This window comes from Halichoerus grypus, chromosome 6 (genome assembly GCF_964656455.1).
Source record: "Halichoerus grypus chromosome 6, mHalGry1.hap1.1, whole genome shotgun sequence".
NCBI classification, from domain to species: domain Eukaryota; kingdom Metazoa; phylum Chordata; class Mammalia; order Carnivora; family Phocidae; genus Halichoerus; species Halichoerus grypus.
Window position 1 is genome coordinate 18,424,932 of NC_135717.1, and position 14,610 is coordinate 18,439,541.

A 14,610-nucleotide genomic window follows, 5' to 3' on the forward strand; every position below is an offset into this window, starting at 1 on the left:
TTGGTTATTTTCTCAAGCCAGTCTGTTGGATTTTCGATGTTAACTGTGGCAGTGTTCTACTGGGTGCTCAACCTGTGGCGAGGAAATCTTGGTACTGGTTAGACTCCAGTGGAAGGATGTAGGAATGCACTATGGCAAAGCTGTCAACAGTGTGGCACCCCGCTCCTCCCCTCTGGCTGTTTTGTAAGAAGAAGGCAGTAGAGCACCAGATCCTTTAAACAAGGGACAAACCAATGTGTGCACTGCATTCCTAGAGTATATTTCCTAAAAGGAGTGGCCTCCTGGTTCCAGACTTTCTTCTTGGGTCTTCTCACAGACCCTGGCACAATCAATGCTTCTTGACCTTGGTGACATCCTCCGCTGGTCCTTTAGTGCCATCCATGTCTTTAACTCAGCTTACCTCTGGCTGGTTCTTGTACCTTCTCCTTGTCTCAGGACACTCAGAGGTAACTTCTGGAAATGTCATTCCTCCAGACTGGACTCAGCCCTGTAGCTCTCATTTCTTAGAAATTTACCATGTGCCCAGTTCCATGTAATCAGTTGTCTCAATCTTCAAACAACCTTGTATATTCCCATTTTATAGATGAGGAAATTGAGGCCCAGAGAGGTTAAGTAACTTGCCCAAGGTCACACAGCTATCAAGTGGGGAAAGTGGACCATACCTTATATCTCCTCTACTCCACAGCCTGTGCCTTTAACCACTCTGCCATATTTCCTCTCTGGCTTCCTTGCCTTGAGGACAGGACCCAGACCAAAATGAGCCAATGTCCTAACCTGTGACCTGTTTTTCCCACCGTAGTAGATGCTGTCGATGCCCCACCTATATCCCCTAGCACTCACCAGTCCACCTTCTGGCTGCAAGCACCAGCAACTCTGCCCAAGGACATTCTCTGGCCTCAGGAGACAGCTTAGCCTGTGAAGAGGGCAAGCAGAAGTGTCAGAGAGTTAGTGCTCACAGGGCAGGTCTCAGCCAACAGTGATTGGAATTGGCAGGTAAGTTGCTCAGTTTCCTTGCTTCTCAGAGCACGTGGCAGGGACAACTTAAAGGCATGCTCTGCAGTCTCTCAGAGGCTCCAGGGAGATGGAGCTCTGGTCTCCCAGCACTAACCTGCTCATCAGCGGTACTGCACTGGCTCCGTTCCCTCCCCATTCACTGCCCCAACTCCCTCCCAGTGCTTTCTGGGATCCCTTCACATGTAAATTGTGCTCCAGTCCTCATCTGAGGGACTTCTGGGGCAACCTAACCTAAGTCAGACACCTCCTGGAGCATCCTCGGTATTTCTCCGATGAAGCACCCTCCCTGGATCTCAGTCCATATAAATTGGAGAGAATTGACTCTACCCTGGCTCAGGAGTGAGCAGGTGACTCAGGAGTGGCCAATCAGAACACTGTGGTCCCTTACTCTTAGTGATTTGGTAAGAGATGGGCATGTGACTTACTGGAGCCAATGAGACCCTGAGATTCTTCTGTCCTTTCCACAGGTGTCTCACCTGTTCCACTTGGAAGATGTGGGGCTGGAGCTCTGGCAGCCATCTTGCTTGAAACCAGCTTTACTACTTCTGAATATAAAGACAGAACATGTGTTGCAGGAGATGGCAATGATGGCCTCTCTTTAACCCTCCCTGTATCCCCCTGCCATGTAACTTATTGGTGCCTCTAACTTGGATTCTGAGTTCTACCACATGACTTGTTGTGGCCAATGGGATTTTAGCAGGTGTGATGGGAGGCAGAAGCTTGCCATTTGCTTCCATGATTGGACTTATTTGCATTTCCACCACTGCCATGAGGATGCCTCATGGGGCCCACCCACAGGGTAAGAGATAATGTGGAGCAGAGTTGTCTCAACTGCCAAGCCAAGGTCAGTCTAGATCATCCAACAGCCAGCCTATGCCCAGACATGAAAGAGCCCAGCCAAGATCAGCAGAGATGCCTGGCCAACCATTGCAACATGAGCAATACATGCTTCTGTCACAGGCCATGAAGGGCTTTTGGCAGCTTTCCTACAGCTGTAGGTAATTGATGCAATTCTCAATTAGAAAGTTGGAGCCATATAGAAAAGCTTAAAAAATTTAAGTGAAAATCACCTGAAATCTCAGAGGTAGCCTGTGGTGACGTTTTGGTGAACATTTCTCCACGTGCACGGGTGCACACATCATACACACCTCCAGGCACGTCCCCAGTCAAGAAATTAATATAATTTTGGCAAGATGGGGGAGGGTTCTGGGGCAAAGGCCACAAAGATAAGGATAGGACGTCATCCTCGGAAAGGGCATTGTTGCCTCAGCACATCTGGGAGGAAGTAACAATGATGAAAGGATTAGCGTTGGGTGTGTAGAGAGGAAGGCAGAAAGGCTAAAGTCTCAGGGAGGTTGAAGGAGGTTATAAAAACATGATGGTTAAGAAATCAGAGATACACAGGACAATAAAATAAGCAGGAATGGGAAGATTCTTGGGAAAGAATCAGGCTGGTTTATTTAAAACTCTGTCACCCCGAACCCCGGGGTTTATTCATTCATTCATTCAATGAACATTTATTGATACCTGCTATGTATCATCACATCCTAGGAGCTAAGGACTGCAAAGGTGATGAGACATGGTCCCTGAACCCCAGGGAGTTTGTGGTCAGCTGAAGGAAAGAGTCACCAGGTAATTAGGGTACAACATGCCAGTTGTAAGAGGAAGGCATGCAAACAGAGAAAATTTTCTAGAGAAGGGCCAACCAAGTGGGCATCTACTGGATGAATAGGAGTTCTCCAGTTTGGGGTGAGTGGGATGAGATGGGGAGAGTGACCCAAGGGAAGGAACAAAATTTGCAAAGGTATGAAGGTGAGACCAATCACTGGGGTAATTGATATGAGATCAGGGAAGGTGAGGGGGCAGGGAGAGTAACAAAGACAGGTAGAAAAGAAACAAGGTTCTGATCCAGGAGAACAGTAGCTTTTAAAGTTTTTTATTATAAGCCACAGTAAGAACTTCATTTCCTATTTTGGCCCTGTACAATCATATACACATACACATGCGTGTGTGTGTATGTGCATGTGTGTGTGTGTTTATCTAAAGCAAAGGTCAGCAAAACAATATTTCACTCTGCAACATGACATTCATTCTGATATTTGTTTTAAAATGTTGGGCAGGGGGCGCCTGGCCGGCTCAGTTGGTTAAGCAGCTGCCTTCGGCTCAGGTCATGATCCCGGGGCCCTGGGATCAAGCCCCGCATCAGGCTCCCTGCTCAGCGGAGAGCCTGCTTCTCTCTCTCCCTCTGCCTGCCTCTCTGCCTACTTGTGCTCTCTCTCTCTATCTCTCTGTCAAATAAATAAATAAAATCTTAAAAAAAAAAATAAAATGTTGGTCAGGGGTGAAATAAGCTGATCACAAAATAGTTCACATCATATGATTTCATTCCTATAAAATTCTATAATAGGCGAAACTAATTTATAGTGGTATAAATGACATCAGTGGCTGCCTGGGGTGTGGACTGGGTGGGGGCAAGATTAACTGCAAAGAAGTGAAAGAGAACTTTCTCAAGAGATGGAAATTTTCTATATCTTGATTGGGGTGGTGGTTACATGGGCACATGCATTTGTCAAAAACAAATACATAAAAATACATGTATGTGAGGGAACTTTCTCAGGTGGTGTTGATGTTCTATATCTTGATAAAGGATTTGCATTGCATAGGTGAATGCATTTGTCAAAACTCATCAAATGGTACACTTATGATCTGTGCACTTCATTATATGCAAATTTTACATCAGAAAGAAAAAAGACTGTGGACAAAAATTGAACTGTAGTTGATGAGATGCATGCTGAAGTGTTAGGAGAAAGTATTGTGGTGTCTGCAGCTCACCACTTCGAAATGGTTAGAGCAATGGAAAGTTTGACAGACATATGATAAAGAAAATATAATACAAATGCTAATGCATGTCAAGATAACTCAATGAAGAAAGACTAGTCTTTTTAATACATGATGCTGGATATCCACCTACAAAAGAATGAAGCTGGATCCCTACCTCACATCATATACAAAAAATAATTCAAACTGATCAAGGACCTAAATACAAGAGCTAAACTATAAAACTCTTAGGAGAAGGCATAGGTATAAATCTTCCTGACCTTGGACTAGGCAATGGTTTCTTAGCTATGACACAAAAAAGTACAATCAACAAAAGAAAAAAAAATAAGGAAACTTGACATCATCAAATAGAAAAGCTTTTGTGGATTAGAGGATTCCATCAAGAAAGTGGAAAGATGATCCACAGAACTGAAGAATATTTTTGCCAATCATGTATCTGATAAGAGACTTGTCTCTAGACTATGTAAACAACAATTACACTTCAGTAATAACAATACAGATGACCCGATTTTAAAATGATAAAGAATCTGAACAGACAGTTCTCCAAAAAAATATACAAGTGGCCAACAAGCACATGAAAAAATAGTCAACATCATCAGGGAGATGCAAATAAAAACCACCATGAGATACTGTTTGGTAGCCACCAAGACAGCAATTATCAAACAGACAATTGCAAGTGTTGGTGAAGAGGTAGAGAAATTGTAACCGTGTATGCAGCTGGTGGGGATGTAAAATGGTGCAGCCACTTTGGAAAACAGGCTGGCAGTTTATGACCCAGCAATTTCACTCCTGGGCATATAACCCAAGAGAAATTAAAACATGTGTCCATATAAAAACTTGTACACAAATGTTCACAGCAGCATTATGTGTAATAGCCAAAGGGTGGAAATGACCCAGATGTTCATCAACTGACAGTGGATAAGTAAAATGTGGCATATCCATACAGGAGAGTATTATTTGGGAATAAAAAGGAATGTATATTGGTACCCGCCACAACATGGATGAACCTGGAAAACGTGATGCTAAGTGAAAGAAGCCAGTTGCAAAGGCTCACATGTTGTGTGTTCTATTTATATGAAATGTCCACAGTAGGCAAATCCATAGAGACAGAAAGCAGACTAGTGTTGCCCAGGGCTGGAGGTGGGAAGGGCAGAGTAGGAGATTGATGGTTAAAGGGTGCAGGGTTTCTCTGGGAGGATGAAAATGTTCTAAAATTGATTGTGGTGAAATCTGTGAATACACTAAAGCAATTGAATTGTACATTTTTAATGAGCGAATTATATGATTTATTTTTATTTTTTAAAGATGTATTTATTTGAGAGAGAGAGTGCATGCATGCGTGTGAGAGCATGGTGGGAGGGGCAAAGGGAAAAGGGAGAGAGAATCTCAAGCAGACTCCCCACTGAGTGCAGAGCCCCATGCAGGGCTCAATCTCATGGCCCCAAGATCATGACCTGAGCCAAAATCAAGAATTGGACACCTAACTGACTGAGACACCCAGGTGCCCTGACTGCAGTATGATTTATGGATTGCATCTCAATAAATCTGTTTATAAATGTTTATGTAGATATAAATGAAAAATTTGATAAATTGCACTTCACCCAAATTAAACTTTTTTTTTTTTTAAGATTTTATTTATTTATTTGACAGAGAGAGAGACAGCAAGAGAGGGAACACAAGCAGAGGGAGTGGGAGAAGGAGAAGCAGGCTCCCCGCTGAGCAGGGAGCCTGATGCAGGGCTCGATCCCAGGACCCTGAGATCATGACCCAAGCCGAAGGCAGACGCTTAACGACTGAGCCACCCAGGTGCCCCCAAATTAAACACTTCTGTTCCTCAAAAGACTCTACCAAGGGAATAAAAAGATAAGCCACAGAACGTGAGAAAATATTTGCAAATTATATAGCTAATAAAGGACTTGTATCCATAATCTATAAAGAACTCTCAAAACTCAATAAGAAAATGACTCAACTTTTTTAAATGGGCAAAAGACTTGAACAGGCATTTCATCAATAAATATAGACATGTGGCAAATGAGTACCTGAAAAGATGGTCAACATTATTAGTCATCTGGGAATTACAAGTTAAAACCACAATGAGATACCTCATCACACATTAGAATGTCTCAAATTTTTTCAGTGTACCGACAATACCAAGTGATTATGAGAGTCGAAACAACTGGAACTCTCATACATTGCTGGTGGGAATGCAAAATGACAGGGTCATTTGGAAAATAGCTTGGCAGTTTCTTATAAAGTAAAACATATTTTACCATACAACCTACTGTCCTACTCCTGGGTATTTACTCTAGAGAATGAAAACACATTTACAGAAAAACCTGTCTGCAAATGTTTCCATACAGTGACTCTATTTATAATTGCCAAGAAAATAGAAACAACCCAAATGTACCCCAGCTGGTGGTGAATGGATAACCAAACCTTGGTACATCCACACAATGGACTACTGCTCAGCACTAAAAAGGAAAAATCCTCTGATATGCACAACACTATGGAAAAATCTCCAATGCACTATGCGTTATGAAAGAAGCCAGACTCAAAATGGTACATACCGTATAACTCTCTTTCTATGACAAGCTTCAGGGAGAGAAAACAGTGGTTGCCTCGGCCAGGGGTGGGAAGAAGGGTCACTGGAAATGGACAGGGGAGAATTTTTTGGATTAAAGGGACCGTTCTGTATCATGATTGGGGTGGTGCCTACTCAACTGTATTTATCAAAATTCATAGAAGTGTACTCTAAAATGCGTGAATCTCACTGTATGTAAATCATACCTTAATCTAAAAAAATTAAAAATATATATTAATGGTAGAATCTGGATGGTGGGAATATGGGTATTCATCATACAATTCTTACAACCCTTTGGTATGTTTGAACGTGTCCCCAACCAGATGCTTGGCAAAAAACATCGAAAAGATGTTAGGTGGTTGATAAAAATAAATGTGCGCACGACCAAAACAAACTAATACACAATTAACTAAATTTTAAAAAGTGACTCATTTCACCCTTCAAGTCTTAAATAATAATAAATAATAAATATAGTAATTAAAGCATGGTCCACACCGCATTGATTTTGTAAGCCGTTGATGGGCCAAGACCTTCAGTTAGGAGAACACTCGTTTAGACCTGGTTAAGGCACTTGAACTTTAACCTGAGAGAGCCTGGGGAGATTAAGGTCCCCAGATGTGGACTGAGCTGGGCCGACTCCCCACTCTAGGACCAGGACTACTTGGAGGTTCCTAGGGAGTAGCTGGGGTTCGTGCCCAGCTGAGAGGGTAATGGCTGTCTGGTGTCCCCAGGGAAGCTGGACCAGGGAAAGAATCCTGTGTCCTGCATCAGGGGGCCAGCGTCGGGATGACAGCAGAGGGCAGTGGGCATTCTGAAAGTTGTCACCTGTGTGGATGAAAATCAAAGCCTTCCTCAACCATCTGGACTGGATCAGACCTTAAATTTTCACATGACTCTGGACGGAAGAAGGCTCTCCAGTTATGACAGAGAGTAGCTTTCTCGCCAGCCTGTCACTGGGCACACAGGGTCAGGCTTAATTTAATTTATTAGTAAAATCATACTTCCTGCATTTAATAAGACAATTGCAGTCTGGGAAAAATTGATCCCTATTATATTTGATGTATATATTGGAGTTACATTTAATTTCAACTTTTGTAAAGGGGTTCACGAATAAGAAAATAGTCCGCTACTTGAAACCGCAAGTTTCGAAACCTCTCATTCAGACTAATTTTAAAGAGTTTCACCTACCCGTGGTCTTGGAAGCTCAGATAATAACCCAGTGTCCTCTTTACCAGCCCCATTTCCTGACCTCTGTGCCATTACCCAATGTTCAGAATACTCACAGTTTTAAGAGGGAGCAAGTCTTTCATACTTCTTTGCCTTTGCGTAGACCTTTTCCCTCTCGTCCCCCTGGTGAACTCCTATTCAGCCTTCAGGACCCTGCTTAAGCTGCACCTCATCTGTGGAGACTTACCTGGATTCTTTCTCCTTATGACAGTGTCAATGATTCCTTTTTCTGCATTTCTACCTATCTGTGCATGCGGCTGTAACATCAGGCTGGCTTTCTCTCTGGACGTATGAAATGCCATAGGAATTTGTTGTTCCAAATAAAACTAAGCCCGATGCCAAGCCCTCATGCTCCAGTGTATAACAGATGACTCTCAGTGGTTGCTGGAGTCTCTCCCTGTTTCCAGGGTGACACGAGGGTAGAGGTGTCATACACAGGGCAAATGCTTATGGAGAGTCCTCTGGGTTCTGATCTGCAAAAGGCACCATTGAGTGGCTATTGTCTGATTCTGCCTGCCCCCAGAAGGAGGGTAGTTGTCCTCACTGCTCCTTCCCAGCTTGGGCACCACCCCTTCTCACATCATGCAGTCCCACTGGGGTCCTGTCACCTCCCCGCACACGGCAAGGCAGCATGGCATTGTCACGCAACCCCCAAATGCCTCCACCCCCTCCCCCAGGTTTGGGGAACTCTCCCCCTCCTGAGGCTCTCTGCTTCTTCCATCTACACCCCCCGCACCCCCCCACCCCCACCCCTCCGTCCACACACACGCCAGCACTTCTGTTCCCTTCCTCCCTGGGAGATTTCATTAGGAACAAATTGTGGTCTGGTTTGCCTTGGGAAGGGAGCGAGGGATGATGATGCCAGACAGTTTCTTGCCTACTCACACCCTGTTACACATGGATTAGCACTTACCTCATCACATTACAGTGATTTATTTCTCCCGCCTGGACCTTCCTCTGAACTGTGAGTCTTTGGAAATCAAGTACTATCTCGAACTTGCTCTCCAAAAAGCCAAGAGTGGGCTCTCTGATTGTGATGATGGTGTTTTCTAACCTCTCTGAGCCTCAATTTCCCTGCCTATAAAATGGGGGCAGCAATAATACAATCTCGTGGTAGTGTGGTTGGGATGAACCAAAGTAATGCATGTTGATCCCTTTAAACAGTGCCTGACACGTACTAATGACTCAGTTGATATTAGCTGCTATGATTACTTTTTTTTCTCATTGTTGTTACTTGCAGTGGTTGTTTGGTTGCCTACCTGTCATTCCCAGCTCTCTTTTCTCCCACTACAGAAACTGAAAATGTAACGTACTCATCTCCCAGCCTTGCGTACCAGCTGGCCATGAACACGTGACCCAATCTTGAGCAACAGGACTAGAGCGGGAGTGTGCCAGAGGTTTCTGGGAAAGAGTTTCCCCTCTGATAAAGACAGGAAAATGGAAAGAGATGTTGGACATTTGACATGGAGAGAGGCAATGCTTGGAGCTGTGGCAGCCATCTTGTGACACGAGGGCAGAGCTCATTGGAAAAGTCAGCATGTGGAAGATGTCCGAGTGGAAAGATGGAAGAGTCAGGGGCCTTTATGACATTGTTGAGTTGCTGCCCCAACCCTGGAACCTCCTACCTTAGAACACTTTGGCAAATTAGATCTGAAATGTCCTTACTATGAAAGCCACGTTTAGTTGGTATGAGCAGCTGAAACTATTCATTGCATACATTATTACAGACATTTATGCTCTGTGACTATTGAAAGAAAGTAGCAATGCCAGGGTGGAAATCCTGGGCTTCTGGAGGCTCAGGTAAGTGGGTTTTTGATGAGCACCTTCTACTCTCCAGCCCCCACTCCCACCCAGGCTCCCATTAGCACGAGAGCTGGCTGCCAACTGAAGTTATAGATGGGTAATGCTTCTTGGCCCTGTAATATGTGTTGGCCTCATGGGTTGTTCTGCAGTGTGTTCGTAGGAAAGCCAGTAAACACACAGCAAATAAAAATACCAAAGAGAGGGGGAGAAGAATCACTCATAAGTGAATAATCCAAATTCCTCTGGCTTTGTTTTTGCTCAGTCTTATCACACAGTCTTGCTCGTTTAAACTGGGGCATCCCGTAATCTCAACTGGAACATCAGGTCCGTCGGCTGTCGGCAAAGAAACACTTCCCTGCTAACCTTTTCCAGTGGTCTTTCTAACGTAGGTGTGGTACGTTATTCATTCTGTTGTATCGAAGACTGTCTCTCTGTTGCTGAGAAAAGGAGGGGCAGGGGTTAGGCTTCTCTTGTTTCTGGTTAATTCTGTGGCTAGAAAAAATTTCGTGGGAAAGACAAATGCACAACCTATTTTTACCACAACAACTACCGGTCCCATGGTGGTGCAGGATGTTGCAAGGATAACTGGTGTGCACCTTGTTCAAGCTCACATGATACTTCTCGTTTTGGGTAGTCCTATGGTGGGTCAAAAACAAGCTAAAAAGAGAGGGGTGGTGGATGAGACATTGGAAGGTCATGGCTGGTCTTTTAAGGATATGTAGCCAAGAAATATTGTTTCTCTGCTTTCTCAAGCTCCCGTGTTCTCACATGTGCTCACATTTCTGTGCGTAGGGGGCAAAATCTTTTCCCTTCTTCGTTTCTCGGTTCTTCGGCCGGGCCTAATAATTAAATTGACATAAGACAGATGAACAGGAGAAAGGCAACCCTAATTTCATATGCATAGGGGCTTATACAAATCTAAGACTCCAAGAAGTGACCAAAGCAGGCAGCTTTTTATACTTTTTAGACAAAGACATGATACATTTGTGAAGAAATAATGACACAAAGCACTTTGGGCTCAGAGGTAAGCAAATTAATGAGGAGGTAACGAGGGTTGTTTCTATAGCTTTCTCCGCCCTGAGTTCCCCATCTCTGGCGATAAGGAAGCCTCTCCCTTCTAGGTGCAGGGAGGGAGCTCTCCCCATGGGGGGATGGAGGAGGGACAGGGGGACAGGGGAGGGTCCGAGTGTCCTTCTGGCACTGGCTATTTCTTAAATAACTTGAATTCAAAATAATCAGTATGCCAAAGTGGCATATTTTGGGCCGGCCTGCCCTGAACCCCATCACAAGTATATGACTGTATTTCCTCTGCACTCTACCCGCACCGTCTATGGTCAGCGATGAGGTTTCATGAAACACAAAGCCCCTCTTTTTCAGGCTTTCTTTCGGTCCTCCTCCACCTCTGCATCCACTCATTGCTCTCCCAGGGTTAATTCCAATCCTCTAATTCTCTAAACACCTTCCCCTCTTCCTTCTCATCCTCCTTTAGATGGAAGCATTCGCCACACCCTCATCTTGTTCCTCTACTGTTCTCTTCTTGTTTGGCTCATTTCTAACTGTGCTTTCCCTTCATCAGATACGTGCCCATTATCAAAGCTTCAGCAGGGGCGCCTGGGTGGCTCAGTTGGTTAAGCGACTGCCTTCGGCTCAGGTCATGATCCTGGAGTCCCTGGATCGAGTCCCACATTGGGCTCCCTGCTCGGCGGGGAGTCTGTTTCTCCCTGTGACCCTCCCCCCTCTCATGTGCTTTCTCTCTCTCATTCTCTCTCTCTCAAATAAATAAATAAAATCTTTAAAAAAAAAAAAAAAAAGCTTCAGCAATGCAGAAGTATACAATGTTAATGAACATTTTCCCTGGACCTCCCCCCTCCCCTCTGCGCATCCCTCTTCCCAGAAGGAGCCTCTGTGAGTATATGTATGTATATTCTTTTGGACCTTGCAGAAGAAGAGACATAATTTCATAGCACGGTTTTGACTACAGTAGTCCTCCCCTTATCCAAGGCAGGGTCTGTTCTAAGACACCCAGTGGACACCTGAAACTCCAGGTAGTATGGAACCTTATATATACCACGTTTTTTTCCAATACATACATACCTGTGATAAAGTTTAATTTATAAATTAGGCACAGTAAAAGGTTAATAGCATAACTACTAATAAAATAGAACAACTGTAACAATGTACTGTAATAAAAGTTATATGAATGTGGTCTCTCTCTCTCAAAATATCTCATTATCATATACTTATTATCCTATCCTTCTTCTTGTGAGGACGTGAGATGATAAAATCTCTACATGATGAGACCAAGTGAGGGGAATGACTAAGCACTGTGACGCAGCACGAGGTGACTATCGACTTCTGATGATACCCGGAAGATTGTCTGCTTCTGGACCGGGTCTGACTGAGAGTAACCAAAACTGCAGATAAGGGGTCACCACTCTCCAGCTTTAGGCTGATAACCCCCAATCTCTCCATCTGACCTTGTCCATCCTCCCATGTCCTAGTGCTTCAGGGCCCACACTTTGTGGGCATTTGCCCCAAGCAACCTCTCAGATCCCTCAAACTCCAAATGCTTAAGAACTAAGTCATCTTTCTCCAACCTCACTTCTTCTCTGTGTTCTCAGCCTGGGTTAATGGCCTCACCATCCAATTAAGCAAGCTGGAAACCACGTCCTCATCTTTGACTTCCTTCTTTCTGTCTCTCTGTCTCTGTCTTTCTCCTTCCCCTTCTCTCTCATGAAAGATAAGACTGAGCTGCCATAATCAGTCCACTCGTGTATCCATGTTCACATCCGGCCTGTTTTCCTCTCCCTGTTGCCTCCACCCTGGTCCAGGCCCTAACTCCCTCTTGCATGACCTAAAGCGACATCCTTCCCTGCTTTGCGTTGCTGGTGGCTACCTCTGTATTTCGCAACCGCCCCCCCCCTCCCCGCCCCGGTACCACTGTACTCCTTCTTCCCTCCCACTTCACTCAGCCTGCAATGGCCTGCACCTAGAGAGTGTATTGTGAGCAATCCCATTTTCCCGGAACAGATTCTCGCTTTCCCAGACTCGTTTGCAGCAAGGGGTGGCAATGTGATCCTGGCCAATAAGAAAAAAGGGGCAAATCTGGAAAGAGGCGCATGAAGAGAAAGACCTCTGTGCCCGTCCCCAGCTGCCATCATTTTCATTTAGGTTTTAGAAGTTCAAGCTCTCTGGGCTGGCATAAACTCTTTAGACTCCACGATCCAGCCCCCAACTTCTCTTTCCTCCAACACTACCCACATCCCACTGCGTACCTCATGCTGGAGCTTGGGGGTGGGACGCCTAAGCACAGGGACATCCTCCTTGGCAGCTGATCTCCAGAGATGGCCCCAAGGCCGCCCTGTCTCCCAGCAGTCATGATCTTGTGCAGCCCCCTCCCCTGAATCTATGCTGGTCCCATGAAATAGCTTAACTCCTAGATCCTAGCAGAGGATCTGATGCTCTGTCAGCTTGCACCAAGACAAACCAGCAGGTTCCACCTTTGTGCCCTCAGTTGCCCTAAGAAGCAATCCACCTGTGCCGAGACCATCATGCTATGAGGCAGTGTCAGCTAACCACAGGGAAGGTCATGTGGGGGAGAGCTGAGAATCTCAACCAACACAGAAGACCACGGCCCCAAGTTCGTGATGGAGGTTGAACCATTCCAACCAGTCCCCACCCACTTGTGTCCACGTGGAGCAAAGACAAGCCAGGTCAGTTGTGGTGAACCAGTAACTGAAAATCACTGTTTCTGATCACACTCAACTCCTTTTCTCTTTCTTGCAGATGACTGCCACTCTTCTGCATCCATACTTTGCTTATATTGCCCTCGGCCTGGGTTCTCATTCCTCCTCATCAAACGTACCCCCTCCTTCAAGGCTCATCTTGAATGCCACCTTTCCTATTAAACTATTACATCAAGCCTGCGTAGTTGGGTAGGTTGGCCCGCCTGCATTCACCTCCCTTTCTGTCCTAACAGCTCACCAATTTTGTTTGGACGCACGATCCCCCCTTTTTGTTGGAACCGTCAATCAACTTGTCCACTTACCTCTGTCCTGGGTGGAACATAAAGCCCAATTGGACCAATCAGCTGCTCCCTTCCTCCAGGGCAAATCCTGAGATGGGAGACAGAAAGATCTGCAAATGGGTGATGGCCCGATTGCATCTCCTGCTGGCTGGGCCTCCCAAGATGCTCAGATCCCTGTTCAGTGCAAGAGGTGATGCTTCAGCTTTTCCTGGGAGTATGAACCTCCCTGTACCAGAGAGAATGAGCTCACCAGTAATTCCATTTGTCCCCTTAAGTTTCCCAGCTCCCTGCAGTGAGGGCAGACCATGTGACTAGTTCTGACTGATGACAATAGACAGAAATGACACATGTCACTTTCAAGCTGAGGCAGTAAAAAGCCTCTGTGCCAAACTCCAGGCTCTAGAGACCCCTGCCTGGTCCCTGAAGCTTCATGTTTAAGTGATGTGGCTGCAAGGTTGGGGAGCCTCTGTTTGTCTGAGTCCCCGGGTGAGTGCAAAGCAGAGCCTCTGCTGACCCACACAGGATGTGTGGCATGCCCTGGAAGTAACACGTGGGGGATGTTTGTTACAGCACCATGACCTTGACTACCCCGAATAATAAACATATGCCCAGTATCCTTCCAATAAACCTTTTTTTTTCTTTTTTTTTTTTTTGCTTAAGTTATCCAGAGTCAGTTTCTGGCACCTAAAATAGCTTAACTGGTGAATTCAGAGACCACTTAGCAGTTTCTTCATTAACTACACTTACTAACATGTTACCTATCTTATTTTTTTTATCAGCTATTTTTTAAATCAACCTGACTATAGGGCCTAAGCCTCATCTTTGCATCTACTGCACTGCTGTATACCTTCTAAGGCTCTTGATCATTCATTAGGAGGAAGGCAAAAAATTAAATGAAAATGAAAAATTTGGTGAGTCAACTAGGTGCTTTCTTTTTAACCTTGGTTTCCAAAACCATTTACAGGTGAGGTTTTTTTGCGGTTTTAGTTTTCTTTCTTTTTTTTTTTTTTTTCCCATGCAAAAAAAGGTGCTTTTATTAAAGCCCGGGGACAGGACCCATGGGCAGAAAAAGCCGCACCGGGATTGTGAGGAGTAAGTGATTATAGACATTTTAGCTAGT

General features: G+C 44.9%; 1 protein-coding gene across 1 annotated transcript in view; it reads right to left on the reverse strand.

Annotated features, from left to right (window-relative positions):
- Positions 1–14,610, reverse strand: part of IL4R (interleukin 4 receptor) — a 74,742-nt gene that overhangs the window by 51,679 nt on the left and 8,453 nt on the right. The window contains exons 2-4 of the mRNA XM_036090675.2: positions 2,085–2,289; positions 1,491–1,559; positions 841–913 (exon numbers count right to left, since the gene is read on the reverse strand). The gene's annotated coding sequence lies outside the window, so the exon portion shown is untranslated. The remainder of the gene's footprint in view (positions 1–840; positions 914–1,490; positions 1,560–2,084; positions 2,290–14,610) is intronic.